This window comes from Desmodus rotundus, chromosome 3, assembly GCF_022682495.2.
Source record: "Desmodus rotundus isolate HL8 chromosome 3, HLdesRot8A.1, whole genome shotgun sequence".
Taxonomy (NCBI): domain Eukaryota; kingdom Metazoa; phylum Chordata; class Mammalia; order Chiroptera; family Phyllostomidae; genus Desmodus; species Desmodus rotundus.
In genome coordinates, this window is record NC_071389.1 from 109,031,014 (window position 1) to 109,058,763 (window position 27,750).

Sequence of the window (27,750 nt, forward strand, 5' to 3'; positions counted from 1 at the left end):
AGATTGAGAAAAGACTGCAAACTAACAGAAAGTGCTTAAAAAGTGGGTTAGCAACATCATGGAACAATCTACAACACTAAATACAAATGTGGTAGCAACTGAAATCATCAGGCAGGTTTTGCAAACCTCAGAGCAGAGGCAGACTGAGAAGGGAAACAAAACAGGAGCAGACAGGACAGACGCACGGACAGAGGAACAGAGTTACTGACAGGCAGGGATCCTTGAAAGAATTTATTCCAGGATTCTGCAGATAACATATATGCAATAATCTCACCTAGTTGGCAATACCAGAATCCCAGAATTTTCTAAACTTCCCTTCTTAAAAAGTGGGACACTGTATCCTTGGCCAGTGTACTGGCATTTTCCCTGTTGCTTGGGACCCCACAAAAATGACAAACCAGTGATTCCAGGGAGGCCCCATCTGAAGATAACAGTTGAGACTTCCAGTCAAGATGGAGGCACAGGCAAATACAATTCGCCTCCTTGCACAACCATAAGGATCACAACTAACCTCAAAAGAAAAAAACACCCAGAGCTGCCAGAAAATACAACTGTATGGCCCAAATAACCAAGAATTTAAAGGAGCCATATTCATCCAGACGGATAGGAGGGGTGGGGCCGGGGGCACAGAGGATGTGGTGTGTCGGCAGCAAAGTGGTGGGCTGAATGGGTGGTCCCACATTCATGTGTGGTGTGTAAAAATCGGGAGGAATACCTTGGGAGAGAGCGATCCCAGCCCCAAGCCAGATTGCTCAGCCTAGGGTTCCACTGCCAAGAAATAAAGCCTCAAAACTTCTGGCTGTAAAAACTAGTGGGGTTTAGGGTGGCAGAAGAAAATGCTGGTCTCTCAGAAAAGTCTGTTTAAAGGACCTGCACAGTCCTAGAACACAGGCTAACCCATTCACTCTTGGAACCACCACCAAGGTAATAGCTAGAGGGCCACCAGTAGCATACAGGAAGTGGGTCAAGTGACTGGAAATGGGGTGAGTGCCAAGCAAACCTCCAGCAGCCAGGTGGTGGCACTGTCCCCTTGACAACCCCTCCTCCACATACAGAGCCACAAAGCAGTGTAGCAGGTTGCCCTACCCTGGCAATTACCTAAGATTTCGCCCCATAAAACTTAACGGGTGCACCAAGAAAAGGTGTCAAAGTGGCTCTACATAATACACAGAAACAAACACAGGGAGGCTGCTGATTGAGGAAACAAAGAAATATGGCCCAAATGAAAGAACAGAATAAAACTCCAGAAAAAGAACTAAACAAAACAGAGATAGCCAGCCTATCAGTCCAGGGTGTTAATGATGCTCAAGGAACTCAATGAGTACAGCAAAAGCGTAAGAGAAGAAATGAAGGCTACGCCAAGTGAAATAAAGAAAAATTCACAGGGAGCCAACAGTGAAGGGAAGGAAGCCAGGGTTCAAATCAATGATTTGAAACATTAAGGAAAAATAAACACTCAACCAGAACAGAAAAAGAAACAAGAATTCAAAAAGAGAGAATAAGACGACTCTGTGACATCTCCAAATGTGCCAACATCTGAATCACAGGAGTGCCAGAAGGAAAAGAGGAAGGGCAAGAAACTGAAAAACTTATTTGAAAAACTAATGAAAGAAAACTTCCCCAATTTGGCAAAGGAAATAGACAGATAAGTCTAGGAAACACAAAGTCCCAAACCAGTTAGCCCCAAACAGGACCACACCAAGAAACAGCATAATTAAAATGCCAAAGGTTAAAGATAAAGAGAGAATCTTAAAAGCAGCAAGAGAAAACAGAGTTACCTATAAAGGAATTCCCATAAGACTACCAGATGATTTCACAAAAGAAACTTTGCAGGCAAAAAGAGACTGACAAGAAGTATTCAAAGTGATGAAAAGCAAGTACCTATAACCTAGATTACTCTATCCAGCAAAGCTATCATTTAGAATGGAATGGCAGATAAAGTGGTTCCCAGTCAAAGTAAAGCTAAAGGAGTTCATCATAGCCAAGCTCTTTTTACATTAAATGTTAAAGGGAGTTATTTAAGAAAAAGATCAAAACTATGAACATTAAAATGAATGATGAAAAACTCACAATTATCAACAACTGAATCTAAAAAAGAAAAACTAACTAAGCAAAAAACTAGCAAAGGAAGAGAATCATAGATATGGAGATCATTTGGAGGGTTATCAGTGGAGAGGGGGAAGAGGGAGAATGGGGGAAAAGGTACAGGGATAAGAAGCATAATGGGTAGGTACAAAATAGACAGGGGGAGGTTAAGAATAGTACAGGAAATGGAGAAGCCAAAGAACTTACATGGCACAACCCACAGACATGAACTAAAGTGGGGGGTACTGCTGGAGGGAAATGAGGTACTGGGCAGAGGGGGACAAGGGGGGATATATTGCGACAACTATAATAGCTTAATCAATAAAATATACTTTAACAAAAAAATTTTAAAGATAACAGTTGAAACCTTGAAAAAGATCCAACATAAGGAGATTTTCTTGTCTAAATGATATATTTTTCTATGCTTTAATTACTGAATTGTGTAACTTAGAATTTATCACTGATGCAAAGAGATGCTAAAAATAATCTGCTTTGCACTCTAGAATGAGAAACGTCATGTAATTCTGCTACTAGATAGACTCCTATTTTTCCACAGCTCAGTAACTTACTCTTCAAATAAAGTTCCTTTTTATTAACCAAAAATGTAAAACACTTCAGATACACATTAAACATTATTTTTCAATACTAATTATGTACTTGTAAGTTTATAAGTAAAATTTCAGACATATACTGACCTTACTTACAAACAATCATTGACTCTGTCCCTCTACATCTAATCATGCTCTTCATTAAACACCTATGATTGCAAGAACACAATCTCATTTACATACAATGAGTGAGTTGAAACAAAGCTGTTAGCCAACAGGCTCTCCACTGCAAAAGGCAAATTATTAATAACAACTTATATTTGAATCCATAGTGCCATTTACAAAGGGCTTTCACATAAATCATCTCAGACTACAGAACAACCCTGACACAAATAAGAAAGGTAGAATTTAACTATCTTACAATTAGGAAACAGGCTCAAGAGTGAAACAGTAAGAAAGAGTAGGAGAGGCACTCACTTACATCCTCCTCACCTTAAGTCCCACCCTGTATTCCAAACTCAGCTCCTTCTATGACTCACTCTATCTTTTTCAGCATGTTTTGGGACCACCCCAGCCCAGTCAATTCACCCTTCCCTCCAAATTCCAACAGAACTCATGATGAGTATCACCCCTGTGAGATCCAACACATCTCCTTTCCATTGTTGTTTATCTTTGCATAGATATGATCTGTCCTCTCAACCCAATCAGAAGTCCCTTGAGAGTTAAAATATAGTCTCTTATTTCTTAATGCTTAGAATAGTACCATGTACATAACAGGCATACACTGAATTACTGCTTATGATGCCACCTATCAAAGGATCACCAAGTAGACAAACGTCTCTCTTTTCCTAACTTCAGCATTCCAACTATGGCATTACTCTCAGCTTTGGCTCTACCTTCCCAGCTGTGACTAGGTTAGAAAACCCTGGATGTCGTTCCCAGTTCATCATAAATAAATAAAACAGAGGTTTTCTTAACAATGGTTCAAGTTGCTTTACAGTTTTAACTGGTTTGAGTCTGTGCTGTTCCATACCAAATACTGTCCCTGGTTTCTGATTGCATGTTGATTCCTGACACCTGAGAACCTGACCCACTAGTTATCTGTGTTTTTACTTCCTTGACACGACCTGTCTTGATTTTGATATTCACTGAGATTTTGTTCATGCCTGGATCCACACCTTTAACTTCCAGCCATGCCTCAGTTCTCTCTTGACCTTAACTTTCTAACCCAAACTCACATCAACCAAGTCCAACCCCTACCATAGCTACCACCCAGGGCCCTACATTGTGACCTGCTGAGCCTTCTATGAGTGGCCTAAAGAGGGATGTTGCCTTCTTTACCTTCAGCTTCTACCCAGAGTTCTGCATTTCCACAGCTATTGCAAAAGAAAGACAAATTAACACCGGTAGCAGAGACAGTTACTATACTTTTCATGACCCTATATCCCTCCTCTTCAAACGCATATTAAACAAGATGACAACCTAGATTCAAATATCATACAGTCAGCCAAAGAGATCATAACCAAATCAGGGTTACCATTTTGTTTCACTACATATGCTGAATCTTGGACCAAGAAAATTATTACATAAATGCACAAAAATTACTTAAGCAAACTGCACATTACCAGATGGAAACAGCAGATGTAAATGCTGCATTGCAGAATTTTTTTTTAATTTCTACAATAATTTTTACACATTCCAGAATCAAAATATATATATCAAAGCTAGCTATGTCACAATAAATCTGAAATAAAGATTTCATGTGCAATTTGACTAGTAACTCTGGTTATTTTTCCCCTAGGATCAAGAAAAACAGCAGCCACTACAACAAATTGGTCCATAAACTTCCACCCCCGGGAGACCCTGTGCATTAAAACAAGATTGACAAACAGAGCAGTCACATTTTACAACGTCTACACTAGATTCTCCTGAGCCTCTAGTCAAAGTCTAACATACACTGTATCTAATATAATCAGAGGAGAACGGCTCATTACCATACTACAAGAATACTGTACCACAGCTTACGTATGAGATAAGACAAACAAGGGAAAACGTTATCATTGCGCAGAAATGAATGTCAAAATCCAGTCACATACATCAAATTAAAAAGGTCCTGCACAGCTAAAGAAAACATCATCAAAATGAAAAGGGAACCAACATATGGGAAAACATATTTGACAATGATACCCTGGACAAGGGTTTGATCTCCAAAATATATGAAGAACTTATATGACTCAACACCAGGAAGACAAACAATCCAATTAAAAAATGGTCAAAGGACCGGAACAGATACTTCTCCAAGGACTTACAGAGGGCCCACAGACATATGAAAGGATGCTCAACATCACCAACCATCAGAGAGATGCAAATTAAAACCACAATGAGATACACCTCACACTGATAAGAATGACCATTATTAACAAATCAACAAACAACAAATGCTGGCAAGGTTGAGGAGAAAAGGGAACCCTAGGACACTGTTGGTGGGAATGCAGACTAGTGCAGCCACTGTGGAAAACAGTATGGAATTTCCTTAAAAAACTAAAAATGGAGCTGCCTTTTGACCCAGCGATTCCACTGCTGAGATCATACCCTACGAATCCTGAAACACAAGTTCAAAAGAACCTATGCACCCCAATGTTCACAGCAACACAATTTACAACAGCCAAGTGCTGGTAACAGCCCTAGTGTCCATCAGTAAATGAGTGGATCAAAAAACTGGTACATTTCACAATGGAATACTATGCAGCAGAAAGAAAGAACTCCTAGCTTCCACGACAGCATGGATGGAACTGGAGAATATTATGCTAAGTGAAAAATGCTACGCAGCAAAAGAGAAATACTATATAATCTCACCTATAAGAGGAACCTAAATAAATAAAACAAATGAATAAAATAGAACCAGATACATGGAAACAAGGAACAGACTGACAGCAATCAGAGGGGAGGTGGGAAGGGGATAATGGCAGAAAGAAGGGGAAGGGACTAGGTCAGGGAACACGTATGAATGACCCACAGACGTGGACAACTGAGTGGGGATTGACTGTGGGAGTGGGGGGAAGGGCTGGGGGAAAGAGACCAAAGGGGAAGAAATTGGGACAACAGCAATAGAACAAAGAGCATAGCAAGGTGGCAGAAATACTTAAATGGTAGCTGCTAACCCTCTACCAGCACAAGCTAAACACACAGCTGTCACCCAACAAGGAGACAAAAAAGGCTACCTGCCACAATCAGGCAGTGTAGAGGAACCACCATCACTTCATTCTCCAAATGACAAAGTGGATGCTTGTGGCAAGAGGCCAATGTGATGAGCCTTATCCAGCTTTTCTTCGATTTCTATAGGGAAAGATAATGATGGCCAATTTACCCACTGAAATGGCAGAAATGTGGATAGAGTAGGTATTTTCATATTTGAAATCCTCATGTTTCTTTAACTAATGAAATCTCTTTTCTACTTCTGTAGTTTGCTATTAATAGGTTGAATTCTGTGTTAAATGCCAGCTGATTTGTCAATCTTGAAGACATAAAGATATCAAGGTCCAGATTCTGTCTCTATTCTCTCCATCACTCACCACAACCGCCAGTAGCTGACAGCATAACTTCTCTTGAAGTCAGAATTGCCTACTCTCCCAAAGGCCAACCTCAATTCTCTAAAACCTTTCAGCACAGGGGTCACAAGTAAATGACTAAATGACTCCACATGTAAACTAAGGAAATTAAAGTGGCAACAGCCTATACACTGGGATACTCAATAAACTTGAAATCAAAATGTACTTTGGCAAGTCTTATATCCAATTTTATCTTCTCCCCTCACAAGTACTAGGGACATTTAATAAAAATAAATGCTATATAATTCAAATGCCAAAGATGTCTAATTGCATCGATTTTGATGTACTGCAAATAGACATTAAATACCATTTTATTTATCTCAATGTTTAAAATTAATGACCTCTTAAGTCTAATTTTTAACATAAAAAAGTGGTCAGCAATTTTTAAAATCCATTTGAAAGCAAGTGAATGACTTATTGCACCTAAAAAATACTGAAAAGGCATTATAATTAAACCACCAAAACCACGTGATTTCAATATATTATGACCCTCTTTACTACGTAACATACAAACCTAAGCATTGTCAACCTGAAAGAACCATATATTGATGGACTCCACCCTGACACCAAGAAAGCAATCATCACCACTATATACATATTCCTGCATCAGTTAAGGAAGGAGGGAAGACAGAAGGGGGAATGTGAAGAATGGATGTGGAGAGGAGAAATGACTTTAAGATTCACCCAAGCTGTGGAATGCTTCTTCTGGGAGGCAGTAAGGGATGCAGAGCGGGTACTCCTGTTCTATTTTGCTGATGACTTGAACACAAGGAGATCAAAGTCATGAAAAGAGAAGCCGAAAACATCTGGTCTCCAAAACTAATGATCCCACAAAAGAAAGAGCATCCCACCTCCTCTGAACACTTACAATTTCTTATTTAAAACATCTTTTTAGTTAGGATTTGTATCATATATTTTCTGCTGGGATGAAATGTTACCCAGCAATGTATCTACCCACAAAAAGGGCATTTCACAAAGAAAAACAGAAGCAAAGTAACTAACATTTACTGAGCCTACAACGTCACGGTAGGCCTAGGCTTATGTGCTTATGTCTCTCACTTAATCTTAACCACAACCCTGTGAGGCAGTGCTCCATTTTATGTAAGAGGAAAACTAGGAAACAGAGAAGTTATGTAATTTGTCCAAAGTCCTATAGTTTGAATGGAGTTCGGATTCAAACCTAGAAAATCTGTTTCCAGAGACTAAACTTTTAACCACTATCCCACTTTTCATCATTTGAAATTAAATAATCTCACTGTTAAAGACAACACACAGGAAATGGAAAGCTATCAGGTATCCATTGCACTCACCTTACTGTGCACTCCACCACTAAAGATAAACTTCAAGATCTTGCTACAGTAATCCTAGGTAAGCTGTTCAAGCCCTGGGCAGTCTACTATGTACTTTTGCATATAATACATTTAATCCTCAAAGCTTAAAGAGAAGGGCAGAGGTGGGTATTATAATCCCCAATTAAAAAAAGAGTACTTTTCAGAGAGTTGGTAACTTGAATATTACCACAACTTCTAAGTGGCAATGGCAAGGCTGGAACTCCTCGATCCGTTTAGAGTAGAATGATACCTTTGGAAATATTTGCTCACTTTGTCTAAATGAATAGAATCTGATAAGATGACTGAAACTTCCATTATAAAATTCTACACTTATCAAGGAAGCATCCTTCCTGAAGAATCCTACTGGGTTCTAGTTGGGCCTTCAGGGGACTGGGGAAACAGCTACTCTATCAGGGCCAATAAGGGAGTTGCCTTCACAAAGGCAATGATATCGCTAAGAATGTTAGAGGAAGAGTTGTTCTCAAGATACACAACTGATTCTAGTTCAGCAAGGCAATGGTCTACAGGTTCAGGGCACCAGTGGGGGTGGGGGTGAAAGGATGGAGACATACAATGACGGAAGAAGGGAAGAGAAAAGAAATTAAGTTTTACTCATTTTTAATACACGTAAGCCATCACATCTTCATATGCGTCATTGGTCAGCAGTCACATACCGCAGGAGGTATAAAGCTACCCTGCAAGGAAAACAGAGTTCCAGTTCCAGAAGCTGTCAGCAGGCTATGATGTTCTATGGGGTTGCAGTCTACAAGGGCCAGGTAGAATTACAAATTTAGCCAGTTTTAAAAAAACTAATCCTCAGAAAATGGAAGAGGGGTTTAAAAAAAGGATTCTTGAAACAGCAACCTTGAAAAGGATTCAAGATAATATTGATAATACAAGAATAAGCAACAAGAGAACAGTAAAATTGACACTTGTCCAGGCATGTCCTCTTCCTGTCAGCTAGAAGAGTTAAAATAATCATGATCTAAATAGATCTACAAGAAAGCAGTTTAACATTTTTTTAAATCATCGAAACAATGAACTGAAATAAAGATTTATATCCACTATCAACAAAGACATAAAATGAAAATGTTTTAAGTTTGATCAATATTATAATTTATAATGTCTTAAATGTGAAAATACAATTCAAAACTAGTATATATCTATAATTTGTAAGCTATATGTACATTGGGGGTTTGTGCTCATTTTTTTTATGATGAGAAACATAAAAGGTTTTAAAGGCCATTACTTAAGAGAAGAGCTACCTAAGGATGAGAAAATAATACAGGTACCATCAATGCTTCAGTAACAAAATGAGGAACATATGTATAGCTAAGAAAAATTAATAAAGAAAATTTCCCTAACAATGAGTATAAGCTGGATAAAGTCATAAAACCACAAGCTTAAAAAAAAATGCCAAAGAAAGCTCAAAACACAAAGAAACTTGAATGAAGTAAATCCCAGATACTGACATGGTCTTCCTAGGAGGGGAGTGATCCACAGCAGTTTTCATCCTTGGCAGAGTGACAGGAAGAAAATTTGCCAAATATAAGGGTAAAAATACCCTTATATTTTTTATAAGGGTAAAAATACCCTTATACAGAACTGTTCATAAACTTTTTTAATCTCAAGGAATCCCAAACACACCCCCCACCAGTCAACTCTTTCCCTTAGGTCTTTACCAAATGCACATGGGTAGTGTACAATGAGATAGGAACAGAAGAGATGAGTAATTCCCTATCTGAGGCATCTGTGAACTTCCCTGTATGCAGAGCAGCAGACTAACACCAGGAAGAAAACCAGGAAAGAACTGAGAGAAATTCCTGTGAAGAACGGTTGAACAAAGCAAGATGTTAGGAGGAACAGAAAGCCACAGACTCCAGAAAGCAAAGACAACTCATCAGTGTCCAACAAAACTAGCAGCCAAACTATAAACCAGTACATATCTCCCATTACTCAGAAAGTTAGCAGCTTGTCTCTAATATGTAATAAAACAGATCTCCAAGGTCTAGCTGTGGCTTATTCTGAAGCTCTACTAACAACAAAATCCTAAGCCAAATCTCAAAATATTTGAAGCTAAGAATTAACTAAATCTAACTACTGGTCCTACAAAGTCCAAACCCAGCTCAGTCCCCCACATTAAAGTGTGACAAAAGAAAGGACAGGCACTATTCTGGAGGTGGATATTCCCCAGTCTTTACTGTTTTGTTTTTACACAACACAATGTCCAGCACACAACAAAAAATTATGGGACACAAAGAGAAGAACGTGATTCATAAAAAAAGAGAAAAAACAATCAATAGAGATAGACGAGTATATAACCCTGACCTATACAAAACCCTGACATTGCAATCAGCAAACATAACTATGACACATGCACTAAAGGACTGTGCAGGAAAGATGGGCAGATGAACATGCACAGTGAAGAACTTCAGCAGAATAAAATTGTAACTAAATAGTTAAATATATTTGCTTGAATGTAAATAAAGTAACAATAATATATCATTTCACAACCATTAGATTAAAAACTGGAAGTGCAAAATACCTGCTGCTAAAGAGATCTGGGAGAAGGGTAGTCTCATACACATGAAAATGTTTTTTTAAAATGAATAAATAACAGCTAGAAATAAAAATTACATCTTCAGAAATAAAGAACTCCTTCGATGATGTCAACAGCAAACTAGACACAGCAAAGGGAGGTTCCATGAATTTTAAGAGGAAAAAACAATTTAAAAATAATGAAACTTTCCAAGATGTGTGGAAGAGTATCAATGGCTATGAATACAACACATGTAACTGGAGTCCCAGAAGGTAAGGACAGACAGAGCATGGGGCCAAAAACAATCTGAAAAAATAATGTCTACTTCAAATGTAATGAATCATCAACTTACAGATCCAAGAAGCTCACTCAACTCCAAGGAAGATAAATACAAAGAAAACCACACCTCAGCACATCATAGCCAAACTGCTGGAAAAAACAAAGATGAAGAGAACATATTCAAAGCAACAGAAGAAGAAAAAAACATATTGGTTATAGGGAAAAGTAGTAAGAACAACATTTAGGAAGGCTACATTTTATCAAAATTCATGAAAGTCAGAATACAACAGACTGATACGTTTAGAATGCTAAGGGGAAAAAAACGTGTCACACAGAATTTTTTATCCAGCAAAAATGCTTTTAAACAAAAAAGCATCAAAATTTACAACTCCTGAACTGTGAAAGACACTGTTAAAAGGATGAGAAGCTACAGACTGGGAGAAAATACGTAGGAAGCAAATATGTAACAAAGGCCTCATATCTAGAATATATGGATAGAAATAATTATTAACAATAGCCAACATCATTAACCACTAGGGAAAAGCAAATTAAAACCACATTGATGTATCACACACACCTATCAGAAGAGTTAAAATAAGAAAGAGTGGTAATACCAAATTTTGGTGAGGATACAGAGAGACAGGATCTCACACACACACGGCTGCTAGGAATGTAAAATGGTACGCCTACCCTGGAACACAGTTTGGGAAGTTCTTTCAAGACTAAATGTGCACTTGCCATTTGACCCTGTAATCATACTCATGGTTTTATGTATCCATTCACACAAAAACCTATACATGAACATGCATAGCCGCTTTACTCATAGTATGAAAATAATGGAAACAGCTCAACTGTTGTTCGGGTCCACACAATGGTATACCATTCAGCAATAAAAATGAATGAACTACTGATACACACAACCTGAATGGACCTTAAGGACATTTAGCTGACTGAAAAAGGCAAATCTCAAAAGGTTACATACAGTATAATTCCATGTATATATGATTCCAAAATGGCATAACTATAGAGACAGAGAACAGAGTACAGGGACCAAGGCTCAGAGTGGATGAGATTGCAAAGAAATGGCACAAGGGAGGTCTTGTACAATAACTGAACTTGACTGTGGCAGTAGTTACACAAATTTACACTTATGATAAAATTGTAGAGAACTTCACACACATGTGCACTAATTTATAGTGAGAGTGAATAAAGTCCATATGCTGGTTAATAACAGTAACGTACTAATGTCAATTTCCTGGTTTGATATTGTACTACCAGCTATACAAGATGTCCCCAATGGGGAAAATTGGATGAAGGGTGCATGGAACTCTGTTTTGGGTTTTGTTTTGGCAATTTCCTGTGAGAATATAATTATTTAAAGTAAAAGGTTTATTTAAAAAAAAAAGATACCTTCTGACAAACCAAAGCTGAGCAAATCCGTACCATAAAAAATGCTAAAGTTCTGCTCGCTGAATACGAATGAGACTGGACAGAAGTAGGAAGAAAAAAAACACCAAAAAGATATCAACTCAAAGTATGTTTCTCCTGAGATATCCATTAATTCAACAATATTCATTAAATATCTTTTCTACAACAGCCTCTATGGTAAGTGCCATGGAGTCATAGATAAATAAATAATCATACAGGTTGGCATACAAACCTATAAATAAATATTGCCAACAGATGACACTGAAGGTTCTGTCATGGAAATACTTAAACACTACTGGTAGTTATGCAGAAAAGGAAGCTGTCACTGGAAAAGGGCCCATAGAGAGAGTCTTCTCAAATTGCTGACAGATGTTAAGTGAATAGTGAGAGGCAGTATCCTAGGCAAAGTCCAGCCAGAGCACGGCCACTGAGATACAAGAGAATTAAGAAACAGGTGGAGCTCTAAGGGTTCAGCTGGCTGGAGAATAAAGAGGAGAGAAATCCCTAGGAAATGATGACGGGCAGTCAGGGGAAGGGCAGGTAGAGCACACAACCTCTGCTAGGTCAAACTTCAATCTGTAACCAACTAGGAGAGTTTGAAGGAACTTACTTTAATTAGGAAAATAACGTAAGTTTGGTAGTGACGAAGTGACAAAGTGGGTATGTTAGGCAATAACAGTCCAGGAAGGGGTGGTAATAAGCTTAAACCACCAGAAGCAAAGAGCATAGAAATAAAAGGGCACAGTTGCCGGAAAGGACATTGCGGGCAGAATGGAAGATGATGAAGGGATTAACCAAAGAACATTCATGAACAACCCACTGACAGGAACAACAACATGGGGATTGACTTGGGGAAGGGAGAGGATAGGGTGGGGTGGTGGGGGTGCGGAAAGAGAAAAAAAACAGGAATAACTGTGATAGAATAAACAATAAAAATATATATATATTTTTAAATGGACATACATAAACTCAGGATAGAGAGGAAAAGGGAAGAACTGAGAGTCACTCCTACTTTCCAACTTGGATGCTGGAAAGATTTTAACTTCATTTACCTCAAAAGGGAACAGAGCAGCAGGGAGTGGATTTTGATGGAAAAATAATAATTATGCTCTGGATGTGCAGGGAAACCACCAAGTATCTAGTAAATACAGAGTTAAAGCCTGGAGGAAGAGCTACAAACCATCAGCACTGACTGTAACTGAAGAAATGGGATAGAATAGCAAGAGACAGGACTGCCACAAGGGATTAACACAAAATGAAGAAATCGATATTAATCAAATCCTAGGAGAAAGGGGCTTTTTAAAAATGCCAATGGAAGTATAAATTTTTGTACTTTTGTTGTCAGTGTATGTTAAGAGGCTTAAATTATTTCAGCTAATAATTTTTTTAATAACATATGCTAAAGAAATACACAGAAATATGGATATTTATATATAAAGATGTTGCCTTCAGTGTTATTTATAATAAAACACAGCAGAAACTAAATATGCCAAAGAATTTATTGAAAGCAAATTATGTGAGATCTATAAAACAAATAATGAAGCCATGTATATACAATTTTAGAAGACTTTAATTATGTAATTAAATTCTTATGACATTAAACGGAAAAGCACACAAACTAGTATTTATTTATGTAACCGTATTTATTGAATACCTACTAGTACCTAGGTACTAAGAATAAAATGCAGTAAAAGACAATTCCTTGTTTTTGTGGAGTTTGGATTCTACTGGAAGGTGACCCAGAAAAGGTAAATAAATAAATCTGCAAGAGAATCTCATATAAAATAAATGCTAAAAAGACAAATATTACAGGTGATACAAGATATTATAAATTATATAAAAATATATGAATCTGACTTAAAAGAAATAAACTGCAAGGTTAGTAAAAAAATGCAATGTAAAAGAAAAGTTGCAAAATGAAGCAAATTGCAGTGGTTTAGTCAATGGTCCAGAAAAACAGGTGTAATTCAAAATGGAAAGTGTTTGGGCCTTTAGATTTATCCTCCAGCATACTCAGTGGGCAGAACTTTCGCAACCTCTCCTGTTTCTCTCTCTCAAACCAAAAACTCAGAAAGATAGAAAAACAACGTGTATAAGGAGGCATGTGCTTCTGCTGAGTTGCTTTGGACCAAAATGAACTCTTTGATGATACCAGGAGTATTTTTTACATTTCCATTTTCATTATAGTAGAATATTCTTCCCCCATCCACACACACATTCACCTAAGGTCACTCATTCATTGAACCAATAGTTTATGGCAGCATTCCCTAGAAATTTACTCAAAATGCTATAAAACTTAAGAACCATTTCCCATAATACAAAAAGTCAGTTTGCTTAAGCAATTTGTGAAAAGGCTAAACTGAAGAAAAGCACTGAACATACACAAATTGTACAATATATTACAGAAACGCCTGTTGAAAATTTGTATCTAAAACACACACACAAACACAGCTGAATGACATTTATCCTCAAAACATTACCCTTCAGTAGATAACTGATAAAAATGTACTCATATTAGAGGCAGAGAAATTGAGAAAACATTGTAAATTAAAAATACTACATAATTCCATGAAGAAAATTACTGCGATTCACAGTACCCCCCCACACAAAAGGTTCCTAGTACTCTAGAATTTTTCTGAAAAGTAAATATGATTTAAGTAATACTAATTACTTCCTTTTAAAAAAGTCAACTGCCAGAATGAGCTACTATATTATCAAAGAATGATTAAATAAAGCACTTTGCAGAGGTTGGTGACATCATAAACCTCACTGGAACCACAATATAGCAAAGTTTACCGCTACAGAGGGCAAGCAACGCCCAGAACAATCTGGAATCACTCTGACATAGATAGCAAAAGAGAAAAACAACTTCCTCTTTCTTGTTAGGTCCTTTAAAACTACTACCTAATATATCCTCCAGCTAGATGTTCATTCTGAAGTAACAGCTAAGGACACTGGAGTTAAAATGTGATAGTGCACCAGGTCGAGAAGCAAGGACCTGAAGGATTACACAAGAGCCAAAGTCATCAACATCAGCTATTCCTAAAGCTTCCCCAACATGAAGCATCACAACTCAGTCCCTGGACCTTTTCACTCCTTTCTCCACACTCCCTCCTTTCAGGATCTCATCCAGTCCGATGGTTTTAATGCCTAACACACTGTCAACTCCCAGATATACATCTCCAGGCAAGACCATTCCCCTGAATTTCCACATGGTGTGTGTACCCAAGAGCTAACTCAACATCTTCCCATGGAGGCCTAATACACACCCAAATTTAACATGCCCAGGGATGACCCCTCCTTATCTCCACCTGCAATCTGGCCTTCAGTCTTCCCCAGAGCAGTAAATGGCAGCTGCTCAGGTCAAAACCTCAGGGACATTCATTTCTTAACTTTTCTACCTCACTCTTCTCAGATCCACCAGCAAATCCTTCCGGCAGTTCTACCTCCTAAATATATCAAAATGAGACCTCTCCTCTCACTCAACTGCTTCCATTCCAGTCCAGGCCACCGTCAACTCTCACCTGATGAGCAAAACCTTCATCAGCCTCCACCTGTTCTCCTGCCTCGACCCTGTGTTCCCAAAAGCCTGCTTTCCTCCAGAGACACCAGAGCAATTCTGTCCAAGGGGAAGTCAGATCGTGTCTCTCCTCCAATGGCTATTCAGCTCACTCAAGTACAAGCCAAAAACCCTTACAGTGAGCTAAAAGAGCTACATGACCTGCCTCCTTCCCTCCCTTTACTGACCTGTCCTCATTTCTTGCCCTGAATCTGTCTCCTTCACTCTACTTAGGTCTCCTCCCTGTTCTCCCTACACCCCGGAGAGCACCCCACCACAAGACCTTTGTGCCTACTAGGCCCTCTCCTAGATTGTTCCTCCCACATATCCCACAACCTGGTGCTCAGTCCCTCACACCTGCTTAAAACTTCTGCTCAAATACTATCTTCTCTGACCCCACCCCAAATAAAATTGCACCACCTTGTCCTTCTTCACTGATTTTCTTTTCTCCACAGCACCCTATCATCCTGTGATATGCTCTGTGAGTATATGCGTGTGTGTAACTTACTAAATTTATCTTTTTTATTGCCTTGTTCTCCCAATAAAATGTCAGCTCTGCGAAGGTACGGCAGGGATGTTATTAATATTTTGTTCACAGATGTATCCCCAGCATCCAGAATAGTATGCGGCACATGGTAAGGGTTCAATAACTACTTGCTGAAAGAAGGAAGTTTGTGTGCCATTTCATTTCTATTTTTTACACTGAAGAAACTAGAAAATTATAAGAGTACCAGATTTTAGGTATATTTACTTGGCCCTTTTCCTTGGTGATCTCATCTAGATCTGCCTTACACTTAAATCTCATCAAGATTGTTATATGAGTAGATTTTTAGGGGATATTTCTGGTTTACAGCCAACATTTTAAAGATGAGAAAAGACACTGAAAGACATCTGTAGGGAAAAGATACTGAAAGACAATAATCAACAATATTCTACCTTATGCCTTTAGGTTTTTCTTCAAAAGATCAAAATTCAAAAAAGTTATTGAAGCCAAAGCAAATACTATATTACATCTTTATACAGATAGTAAGAGAGAGCAATCTCATTAGTACAAAAACAATTAAAAACAGGTATCAGAAATCTAACCTTTTTTCTAAGTGTGATTAGGTAGGAAGAGTAAACCCTCTCAGCAGGGGGTCACGGATAAGAAATTAGCAGGACAGAAATCAAAGCATCCAGGCTTCAAACCAAGAACATCCTGACAAGTTCCTGCAAACTGAGGACTGACAAAGCATATTAATGAGAAATACTGTTAGACTGCTATTCAGATATGGGTCTTCGTTTCAGCTTTCCCAACGGAACTGGTTTCAAAGGGGAAGAGGAAAATTACACATACAAAAGCAAAAGCATATTTATGTTTCCCATCAAACCTTCATCTGAACTGGCAGAAATCCAGGAAGGGAGAATGGCCAAAGAACTCATGCAAAAGAAATGCAAAATGCCTTCAACCACATGACTTTGGCTTTGATTCAATGTAAGAAGCATCACAACAGCACTCACTAATATCAAAATCTAAAGAAACATCTAGCCAAATTGAGTTTATTTATCTGTGTTCAAGACAATCCAAAGCATGAGATCCAACATTCTCTGAGACAAAGAAGGTACACCACACCCCAACCTACACATGAAAAGGATTGTTTTTAATTTAATTTCAAGAGAAGTATGCACATAAATCTTGCCTGGCTATGTTGTACTTTGAAGACACAATGAAAGGAATGATTTAAACACTAGATAATGCAAAATCACTCTAAAAATATTATCACTGTACCAATTTTATTCTTGATAGTCAACTAATGTTAAGTATAGAGCAAGTCCCCTCATACGAATGCATCTGTTGTCATGCCAGGCTGAGATCTCTCAGACCCCATGGGACTTTGCCAGCTATGTATATACGTAACTTTCTAAACCAGACGGTCCTTGATCCCCACTGAGCTCAGTATGCAGTACCGATTTATTGTCTACCAATCACAACTGTTCCCACCAGGACACCCCACTCTGTCACCACTTCCCTTCAATGCTTTGCTGGCTCTTGCCCAACCCACTCCAAAGCCAGTCGTAAGGTGATCCATTTTCAGGGCTAAATTTTATGCCTCACAGAATAAGTTGTAACTTTTTCCAAACTAATACTGTCACAAAACACAGGACTCCCTGTAAAACAGTAATTTGGTTGAACAAAAACAGAAGAGGAAAAGTAGACTTAAAAAAAAATACCCAACCTCATACACTAATAAAGAAATGCAAATTACAGCCAAAATATGTTATATGCCATTTTTAACTGTTAGATTAGCAAAGATTAAAATATAAAAAATCTGAGTGTTGGCCAGGATGGGGGTACATAGGCACTCTTAGACTTTGGTAGAAGTACAAACTGTAAATTAAGCTTTTTAAGACTTCAGAGGGTCCACTATATCAAAGTAGACTTTAAGGGAAAAAACATGTATTTCCCAAATGTAATCTGTGATGACAACTGAAATGAAAGTCAATTTTGGGGTATTGTCTGAATTTCACAGAGACACAGGTGGTTAATAACCTCTGTAATCCCTAGATTTTGGGACCCCCATCCGGCCACCTCCTGGCCAAAGCTGACTGGACCAGGACAGACTACCCAAGATTGTGCCAGTCACCACCACTGCACCACAAGAACTGGGACTCTGAGTCTGGTTTACTCTAGTCACATGTGCTCTTGAACAAAAATGTGCACTCCCATCAAGAGCTTTACCTTAAGAAGCCCCACATTCCTGGAATATTCCATTCCTATTTGGCACACAAGCAGCATTTGAGAATTCAATAAACTTTCACCTTGAATTTTTTCAAATTTATACTGTAGAATTATAATCTGCTTATATTCCTGTTTTTCCTGAACTCCCTTCTCTAATCTTTCTAATTTCAATAATGGTAATTTATATCACGTTTGTCTGATTATCACATTTAGTCTTGCTCAAGAACATTATCTACACTCCCTGAACAGACTGAGTCTGGCATAACTAGACTCAACAAACCCCAAACCTCACCCTCTACTTCAGAATATTATCTTTGACAGGACTATAGGACTTCTGGTAAATTGTTTTAGAATTTCGTAAGTCCTGCAGCAATTTTAAATCAATGAATCTTGAAAATAATTTTCCCAAAGTAACAAAAAGAATTGTCCCTTCATTTTAGAAACTCACCTTAATTTAATGGTGATTGCCATTCACCAACAGATGAAGGCTAAGTTTCTCTCATTATTTGTTCCATTATTGTCCAATCTGTTACAGAATTATACAAACTATAGAACTAATTTGCCCTTCAAAATGTGAAGTCTGACTTTTGAGAATTATCATAGCCTGGCAGTCTTCTCCCATAAACTAATCACTCTGCTCAGTGTTCTCGCTCAACCTAACAATGAACACTCAGAAAAGGAATAAGATATATATATATATATATATATATATATATATATATATATATATATACACACTTATTTCAACTATGGTAGTCAACTATGACAACACAAAGAATCCAAGCTTTCAAGTACTTAATTCTGCTTAAGATGCTATTATGTTACATGCTTCAAAAATAACATACTCCCTCATCCTGTTTTTAGAGAACACTGAAAAATGTAGACAATATGCTTCCTTTCAAAACACCAACTGCTTACAGAGCAAATGAAAGAAACAGACAAATGATCTTGCCAAGAACCATTTCTGTAATTTCTCTAGGTAGAGTAGCCTTTTCAGTGGCTACAATGATTTAAATTCAATCCCTGATTGCATTGATGATATACTTTTATTTACTTAGAATTGAATCTTAGAACAAAAAAGAGCTCAGAGAACTTCAATTCACTTGTTTCCAACTTTTCCAAGTATCAAGACCTAATGCAACACTAAAGATTTTTGAGGACTGTTACAGGAGTTGTACCCAGTGACTGGGGGGGGGGGGGGAATCCTGCAAGTACCCAGTAATTCTTTTAAAGCACCTGCAAACATGTATAAAATAGTAAAACCTAAATCTGTATTTTATTACAGAGCCACTTAATGTCAGAATTAGGTCTGAAACCAAGTCTCCAGACTTATCACACAGATGGGGCTCTAAGAAACCAGAGCATGATTCATCACAGAGGAAGGTTTTTAAAGTATTCCCAACAATTCTCTTAGGAACTAGACAAGCTGATTTTAAAATACGGAAAAATACGCAAAGATAGACAAGACAATTCTGAAAAAAAAAGACCACAGAGCATCCCTATCAGATACCTGTGGACCCTGAGAAAGAAGATACCTATCAAGAAGTATAGTAGTGGCTAACTGGGCTCAAATGTAAAGAGAGAGCCTAGAAGCGTTTTCTAAACAGAGGTCTCTCATGCAAACCCACACTTCAGGGAGAAGCCTGCACTAAGCTGCCTACCTTCTGTTCTGAACTGCCTGCCTGTACTGTGTTCCTGCCTTCTGCGTCAATCCTTATTAAGAGTTCCTGGAATCCCATTTCAACCAATGCATGAGAAACTTCCCTGGCATAATCAGAGCTGTGCACCTACGTCCCCATTAGCATCTTCACCAACCAATCAGTGCAATTTCATTCTGACCAATCAGAACACCGCTTTATAAACCAATCAAACTATGAGGATTTGGAGTCCTCTTCTGAATGAAGATGGGCCAATCAGAGACCGGGGTGGGGACTTCTCTCTGTGTAAGTCAGCTTCTCTCTGGCGCAGAGAGCACACCTTCCCTTCCACCAAAAACTGCATTTCACAGAACTTCTCACTGGAATAGAGCAGAGGAGACAGAATGGAGCAGGGCAGAGGGGATCAGACAATACTGGGACGAAGTAGAGTAGAGCTGTCTGGCCAGAATGGGGTGTCACCCCAGAGCTACCTCCCAGCTGTACTGTTCCCCAGCCATTCCGTTTCATACTTGAGCTGTAACACTACTGACCTGTTCCAAAGCCATGCTATTCTCAGAGCTGTGCTGTGCTCACAGCCACACTGTATCACAACTGAACTGTTTGCACTAAAGTATCCTTCTTCACCACACTCCAAATTAGGGATTCCTGTTGGCGTTATACTGGTGCCAATGACCACTGGTTGACATTCTAAAAATCTGCACAGCTACAATAATTAAAATAATGTAGTGCTAGAACAAATTATAAAATGCAGAAATTGACTAATCCCTACTCAAAACTCAATATAAAATATCAATATAAAATAAATGTGGTATTGAAATCACTAGGGTAAGCATTATTCATTAAATACTACAGTAACAACTGAGTACCCATTGGGGGTGGGGAGGAATCAAATTGAGTCCTTACCTTATACCAAAAGAAGCTCCAAATCAGGCAAAAATGTACAAAATGAAACCACTAAGGAACCTTAAGAAACACAGAATTTTTTTTTAAATAATCTTATAGTGGAGAAGGTGTTACAAAAAATTCTATAAACAAAGTCAAGATTATACAATAAATGAAGTCCCTTCGGAGCATCATATTCTAATTCAGGGTCTATGCTGTCAAAGCACAGCACTCTTTCTGTATTCCATACAACCCTAAATCGCTCAGAGAGTCTTAGAACGATAAAAAATCAAATCTAACAGAAACCAGTTAAAACCTTTCTTTCTTGCCTAGGCCTATGAAGTGAGATTTCTACACCACCATCCTCAGCTATTATCACCACTGGTATCAGAAACAACCAGCCATAAAATAAGGCCATGTGTTTTATTATGTATTTGGGGCCACCGATTAATTTTAGCAAAATATACACACAGTAAAGCAATAACAGGTCAATGGTTTTTTTTCAAAATAAGCTTGTTCTGGGATGCATGATCTGCCACAACATGCAGGTTCAGCAGTGAATGCTTACCCAATTTCTAACATCAACACAGACTACTGAGCATCTACTGTCTGTGAGGTATTACACAAAACTCTAAGATGAAGAACCAGTCTTCTGCCTTCCAGATGCTTATAATTTATTAGTCAAACAAACCATGAGGACATCTGCTTATCAACAGCAGGAACGTATGTTATGCTTCAATCTTCAAATCTCCCCATGTAACTAATCAAATAAAGCAAAATTAGTTATCTAACTTACTACATTATTTTTTAAAAAACTAATTTATGGGTCTACCTAAGTGACTGAGCCCCAAACCTGAAGGCACGACTGTGTGGCGGATGAGCTGCATGAGATACTCCATCCCCAGGGTAATGTAAACAGCAGTTCTTTAAATTCCGATCATTAGTTCAGTATCATCTTGATCTTGAAACCACGTCCTTTTTATTCCCGTGGACTTTGTCCCCTTTAACCCTATCTGGTATGTCCCCAACTTGTGATCAGTTTATTGTTTCCTTTGGATATGGAAATGTTATTTATTATAAGTATGTGTTGCCTCACTCTGGTCAATTTTTTAAGTTTTTTTTTCTTCTTTTGCTTTCTACACTATTTTTTAACTTGTATTCCATTTATTAGAAGTTCAGTTTCCAGTGAATTCACTCACTCTTATTTCACACACTGCCAATATTTTGACATGTGTAATGTTTTTTCATTAAATTTACTGGGGTGGTATTGGTTAATAAAATTATATAGGTTTCAAGTATACAATTCTATGATACATTATCTGTATAATGCATTCTACACCATTGCTTGGGAGAATCTCATATATTATATACCAGTATGTTATGACTGAAGCTCTGAATCAGAGGAGGAAATTTGTCACCCCAGTCACTTTTCCTGCGTTAGTGTTTCCCCCACTCCATTGGCCATCTGGCATAACCTATCAGAACTACTGAAGGAATAAAACGCATTTTCTTTTTCTTCTTCTTCTTCTTCTTCTTTTTTTTTTTTTTTACTTAACAAAGACTTACAGAAAGTTGTAGCTTTCTGTAAGATCAGGCTTCAGGGCAGCTGCTGCTGACTTTGCAAGGTATTCATTCCAAAACCTGTTGTCCTGCAGGTCTCTTCAACACACCAACACTGCAACTAAAACTCCTGAATAGTTATCTCAGTGTGTTTCTTTGTTGCCTATCAATGTTCGTTCCCTCCGTAACTGAGCACAAAACTGAAGAACATTTCACACATTCCTTATTTTAAGACAATGCCTGAACACAAGACATATCATTTACCTGGCGATTACAAATAAATGAATAAAATCATAATTAAACTCCAGTAAGTTTAATAAATTTCTGTAATAAATAATGCTACTGGTTAAAAACCAGAACTCTCAATATACTGCAGTAAATGTATCAAATACAGATCAGATTATCAGAGACCATGTAGTCTTAATGCCAGATCCTATGACTACTGTTTCATAAAAATTATCATCACTGCTTACGACTGAAAATTAAAGTTTTACTTTTACTCTAAAAATAAACACTCAGAAGTACTCTTGGCAAGCATTTCCTAAGAATTAGTAAGACGCACTCCTTTGTCACAGTCAGGGACTTTCATGGTAAAGGTCTTGAAATCCTGAGATGTTTCATGTGTGTTCAATAAAAGCCAGTTAGCCTTCAAAAGAAAACAGTAGGCTAAGGCTCCTCTATTCTGTTAATTTACTGATTCCTTGCAACTAAGTAACTAATCTCTGACATAGAGAAAAACAGGCGCACCCCCCACCCCAAAAAGGTGCCTATTTTTCTCTGTATCAGACTAGTCACTTAGTGTCTTTGTTATAAAGCTTGCTGGGTTCCATAATCTAGCAAAACCAAGTGTAGCTTTTTTGGGGGGGGGTGGGGGAGGGTTGGGTGAGCACCAAGAGGTCCACTTAAAAGGGGCTTAAGTAAACTTAGGAAAAAATGCAGTATCTTTTAGGAGGTCACAGATTCAATGAGTTGAACCAAACCTATTTCACTGAATTAAGTTTTCTGGACCTTTAGGTGTGGCTGACTCTGCTGATGAGCCTTCTGGCTTCTGCAATCCCAAGCCTTCTGGCCTACTTAGGTGGAACCATAACCCTGACTCCTATTACTATCTGCTATGGCTATCTGAGGAGACTGAAACGGTGTTTACACAGCCGCCCCATCCCAAGAACATACATAGATCAACAAATATAGAGTGGCTTCAAAATACTGTCCAGGTTGCAAGAAAGAGAAAAAGGACACTATAAATGTAAAACAGAGAGTAATTTCAAGAAAGTCCAAACCCCATAGTAGAGCATGTTCAGGGACACTTTTCTGGAAAATTGTTCAAAGAAATATACTCAAATTTGTTTTTAAAAAGTAAATAATTTTCAATGGAATAAGAAATTTCCCATGAAAATACCACCTAGCAGAAAAAGGATTCCTGCTTGTGTTTAGGGATCCCTAGGGTCTAGCTTCACTGTAACTTCTGCCTACTCTGTGAACTGTTCTGCCTCTTTAAGTAGCACTCCAATTTGGGACACAGACAAGCCTATCTTGGAGAAAAAGCCCTACCCTATCATCAGGAATTCTGGAACCGGCTTTATGTAAACACTAGCTGTGTGTGACCACGTGAACGTTTCTATGTCTCACCCATTACAGAAAATAATTCCACTATTTCTGATCCTTGCTTGCGCCTTTGGCACTTGCCCCCAGGCAAACCAGGGTCATCTCAATAATAAGCTATCATATAGGATTGCTACAAGCATCAAACATGGTGATGCAATTAAGACACTTAACACCAAAAATTAGTATACAAACATGCACCCTTATGAAAACTGATACACGTTATCCACACTTTACTCTATTTGTTGCTCTTTTTCACTAAGACTCCAGGCTTCAAATTTCTAGCATTAATTTCTTTCAGCTTCATTTTCAATATCCATAGAGGTGCCTGTCATCATCTTTCTTATTGAGTTATTATGTCCTCAAGGTGTATCTACCTATTAGAAGATATGTTGATAGTTTAAAAAGACATCTAGGTTGTTTCTGGCCCACTTTTGAAGGTGTGGGTCTCAAAACACACACATGGATCTGAAGCTTTCTTAAGGATTTTCTTCCTATTATTGTTGCTCTTTTTTTTTTTTACCAGTTTCAAAGGATGTACCTTAATTTATTTTATTGTTGTTCTATTACAGTTGTCCCAATTTCCCCCCCCACTGTTCCAATTTTTCCCCTGTTGTTCTCCCCTGCTCCATCCATACCCCCACCCTGCTCTCACAGTCAACCCCCATCCTGTTGTCTTTGTCCATGGGTCCTTTATATACATTCCTTGACTAGACCATTCCCCCTCTTCCCTCTGTTATCAATCTCCCCCCTCCCCTCCGGTCACTGTCAGTTTATTCCTTATTTCCATGTCTCTGGTTCTATGCTATTGTTGCTCTTTATTCTACCAATTACTGGGCAATTTTCTATTCTCAGTACAGTGCTCAACCCTTAATTATTTAAGTGGTCTCCTTTACTCCTACAGCAACTCTGGGAGGTAGGCATGGTTTTCTTGGATGAGGAATCAAGGTTCATAGAGGTTAAGGAATGTCCTCCAAACCACACAGCTAATAAATGGCAAAGCCATTATATGAACACAAATCAGTTTGGCCCCAAAGCCCCTGCTCTTGACAGGGTTGCAACTATGTCTCATCAGACCCTAAGAGAAATTAATCACCTAGCCCTGAATCTGAAACCTACATGGGAGTGGGTCCAGTCAGGGCCATCCACATATGACTGCATATATGTACATCCATGGTATTCCAAAATGCAAAGGAGCTTTTATTGGAAGTAGGTAAAAGGAAAAAAAACAGAAACATTAAATAAAGTAGAAATGACATATGTGTGAAAGGCATCCCTTAGAGCATTTGAATCATCTTCTTCAGGTGAACCACAAGAACCTTGAATAAAGGAGAATCTGAGGTATTACAGAATTCAGTATATGCAAGCCATAATTCTAATAACTACTCAAAGAAAGTGCCTTTATTCCTGACTCTAGGACCCAAAAGCAATTTCAGCCAACATATTTAAGTCCACACCTGTTAACATTATTTCAAGGCAAAAGCTGAACAATCACCACAACATCCCCCCTTTTTCCACAATTTCGCTCTCCATGGTTTCAGTCACCTGTGGTCAACCATGATCTGAAAATATTAAGTGGAAAATTCCAGAAACAACTCATATGTTTGAAATTGCACGCCGTTCTGAGTAGCCTGATAAAATCTCAGGCCACCTGTTCCATCCCATCCAGGACATGAATCATTCCTTTGTCCTGTGTCTCTATACTGTATATGCTTTCTGCCCACCTAAGTTATCATATCAGCTGTCACAGTATCACAGAGCTTGTATTTAAGTAACAATTATTTCACTTAACAGTGACCCCAAAGCATAAGAGTAGTGATGTTGGCAACTCAGATATACCACAGAAAAGTCATGAAGTGCTTCCTTTGTGTGAAAAAGTAAGCACAGCACGTTGTACTTATATTGTACTTACATTGTACTTGTCACTTTGAAAGAGACCACATTTGCATAATCTTATTACAGAATAGTTATAATTGGCCTATTTTATTAGTTACTGGTGTTAATCTCTTACTGTGCCTAATTTATTTACTTTATCATACGTATGTACACACAGGAAAAAACATAGTATATATAGGATTTGGTACTATATGTGGTTTCAGGCATCCACTGAGGGTCTTGGGATGTATTCCCTGCAGATAAGGGGGGGACTAACTGCATCCCACATGGCCTCTTCTTCTTCTTCTTTTTTTTTTTTTTTTGAAATTTAAAGAAAAAATTTATTGAAGATCTGAAAAACAATTCCTAAAAGATTGGCTTTTCCAGAAAACTGTAGCTACACAAGGCATTGCGTCTATCAGGTTAAAACGTGCATTAGACACAAATACAAAAACCGTGAACAAGCCACCACTCTTCCACAATCTGAGCGAAGGTGAGGTGCCTAAGGAACGACATGGGTGACTTGCAAAGGGTAAGCTCTTTACTGTGAGCACCAATGAGAAATGAAAGGGGCACAGATGGGCAAGTGGGAGCGGTTACACACACTGAGTCGGACCTTTGGCACTAGGGTCAGAGCATCTGTCATGGAGCATTAACACATATTCCAAAGTGCGTCGTGTCAAAGGGAGAGGGCCACCAGCGTTCAAAAGCAGCTTCGTCAACTAGGCATCGAACACTCTACAGTATGTCTCCCCGCTGTCCATCAACACACTGGTAGCAACTTTAAGATGATGAAAAAAAAGAAGGAAAAAAGGAGCTGTAACCCCTTTTATTTTCTCTGTTTAAGACCAAACAGAAACAAACATCAAGTCAGTTATACACTAACATGTTCGAAGTACAGCGTGTGTACTGGGGGAGGACTGAGGACGGGGCGTGCCACAGAGACCCACAGCAGAGGCGGCGAGGGCCTCACACGGCTTTCCGGTGGTACTCCGGGGGGGTCACTTCGTAGTCGCTGGCGCTAAACAAAGTCGCGGAATTCTTTGCCAGGTACTTTAGGAAATCATGAAGATAATTCAGTAATAAAGCAAGGCTCTTCTCATCCAGAGGCGTGTAGGCCAGCATCGCTCCAATCCGTACGAACAGTCTGAGCAGATGGGGCGCTCCAAACACCTGGGACATGGGGGCGTCGGGGTGGTCCGCGAGGATCTCGGCATACTGCGGCCTCTCGAACTTGTAGAGCAGCTGAGTGCCCAGCATGACGTTGAAGTACTCCTTTATCCCCGCCACCACCTCGTTGACCGCGTACTCCTTATTATCTGTGTTTCCTCGAGATTTCTTGTAATTTGCATAATCTTCCAGAATAGAATCCACATTCTTCTTGGCAGGAAGATAAAAGAGCTGTTTCTGCCGAGTAATGAGGTCCCAGTCATCCACAAGCCACGGTTTCAGTTCTTCGGGGATCTTCACTTTGACCTCAACTCTGTTCATGAACGTCTCCTCGTTTTCAACAGTGGGGTCTACTCGAGCTCTCTTCTAGCGAGGAGGCTGAGGGGTCTCACTGGTACTGCCGCTGTCTCCGTTTCCCTGCGTTTTCTGTTTGTTCTTCTTTGTTTTCACTTTAACGTTTTTCTGTTGCAGACCCGCTGTCTTCTTCCCTGGGGCAGCCCCTCTCATCTTCCCCTCTGCATACTGCTCCTGATTGGCTTTTTGAAGTTCTCGCTGTTTCTGCAGATTGGTGTCCACGTATTTGAGTACTCTACTTTCTGGGACCCATTCATCCCAATTTTTATTCCAGCCACTGTAATGTATAAAGTATTTCACTTGTTTGTCCTTTATGGCCACCTTCACACACTTTGCTTCGTAAAGAAGAGGCCCGTGGAAGCACAGCACTCGCTCTCCCTCCTGGAATTTAGGCTTTGGGTCCTGCTTCGGCGCCATTTATAGGGATTCGCAGCCGCCTCCTCCTTCTCCCACCACCCCAACTACCGCCCCCCACTAGCCACCCCACCCAGCTCCGCGTCAGACGCCGTGGGCAGCACTAGCTCTACATCCCGGGCGCGATTTGCCAGCGTCC

At 38.9% G+C, this 27,750-nt stretch overlaps 1 protein-coding gene and 1 pseudogene across 4 annotated transcripts in view; both read right to left on the bottom strand.

Moving 5' to 3' along the window:
• The window catches only part of WASF3 (WASP family member 3), a 152,127-nt gene that overhangs the window by 98,578 nt on the left and 25,799 nt on the right, over positions 1-27,750 (bottom strand). The window lies entirely within an intron of this gene.
• LOC112323180 (mortality factor 4-like protein 1 pseudogene) lies at positions 26,487-27,745 on the bottom strand (annotated as a pseudogene).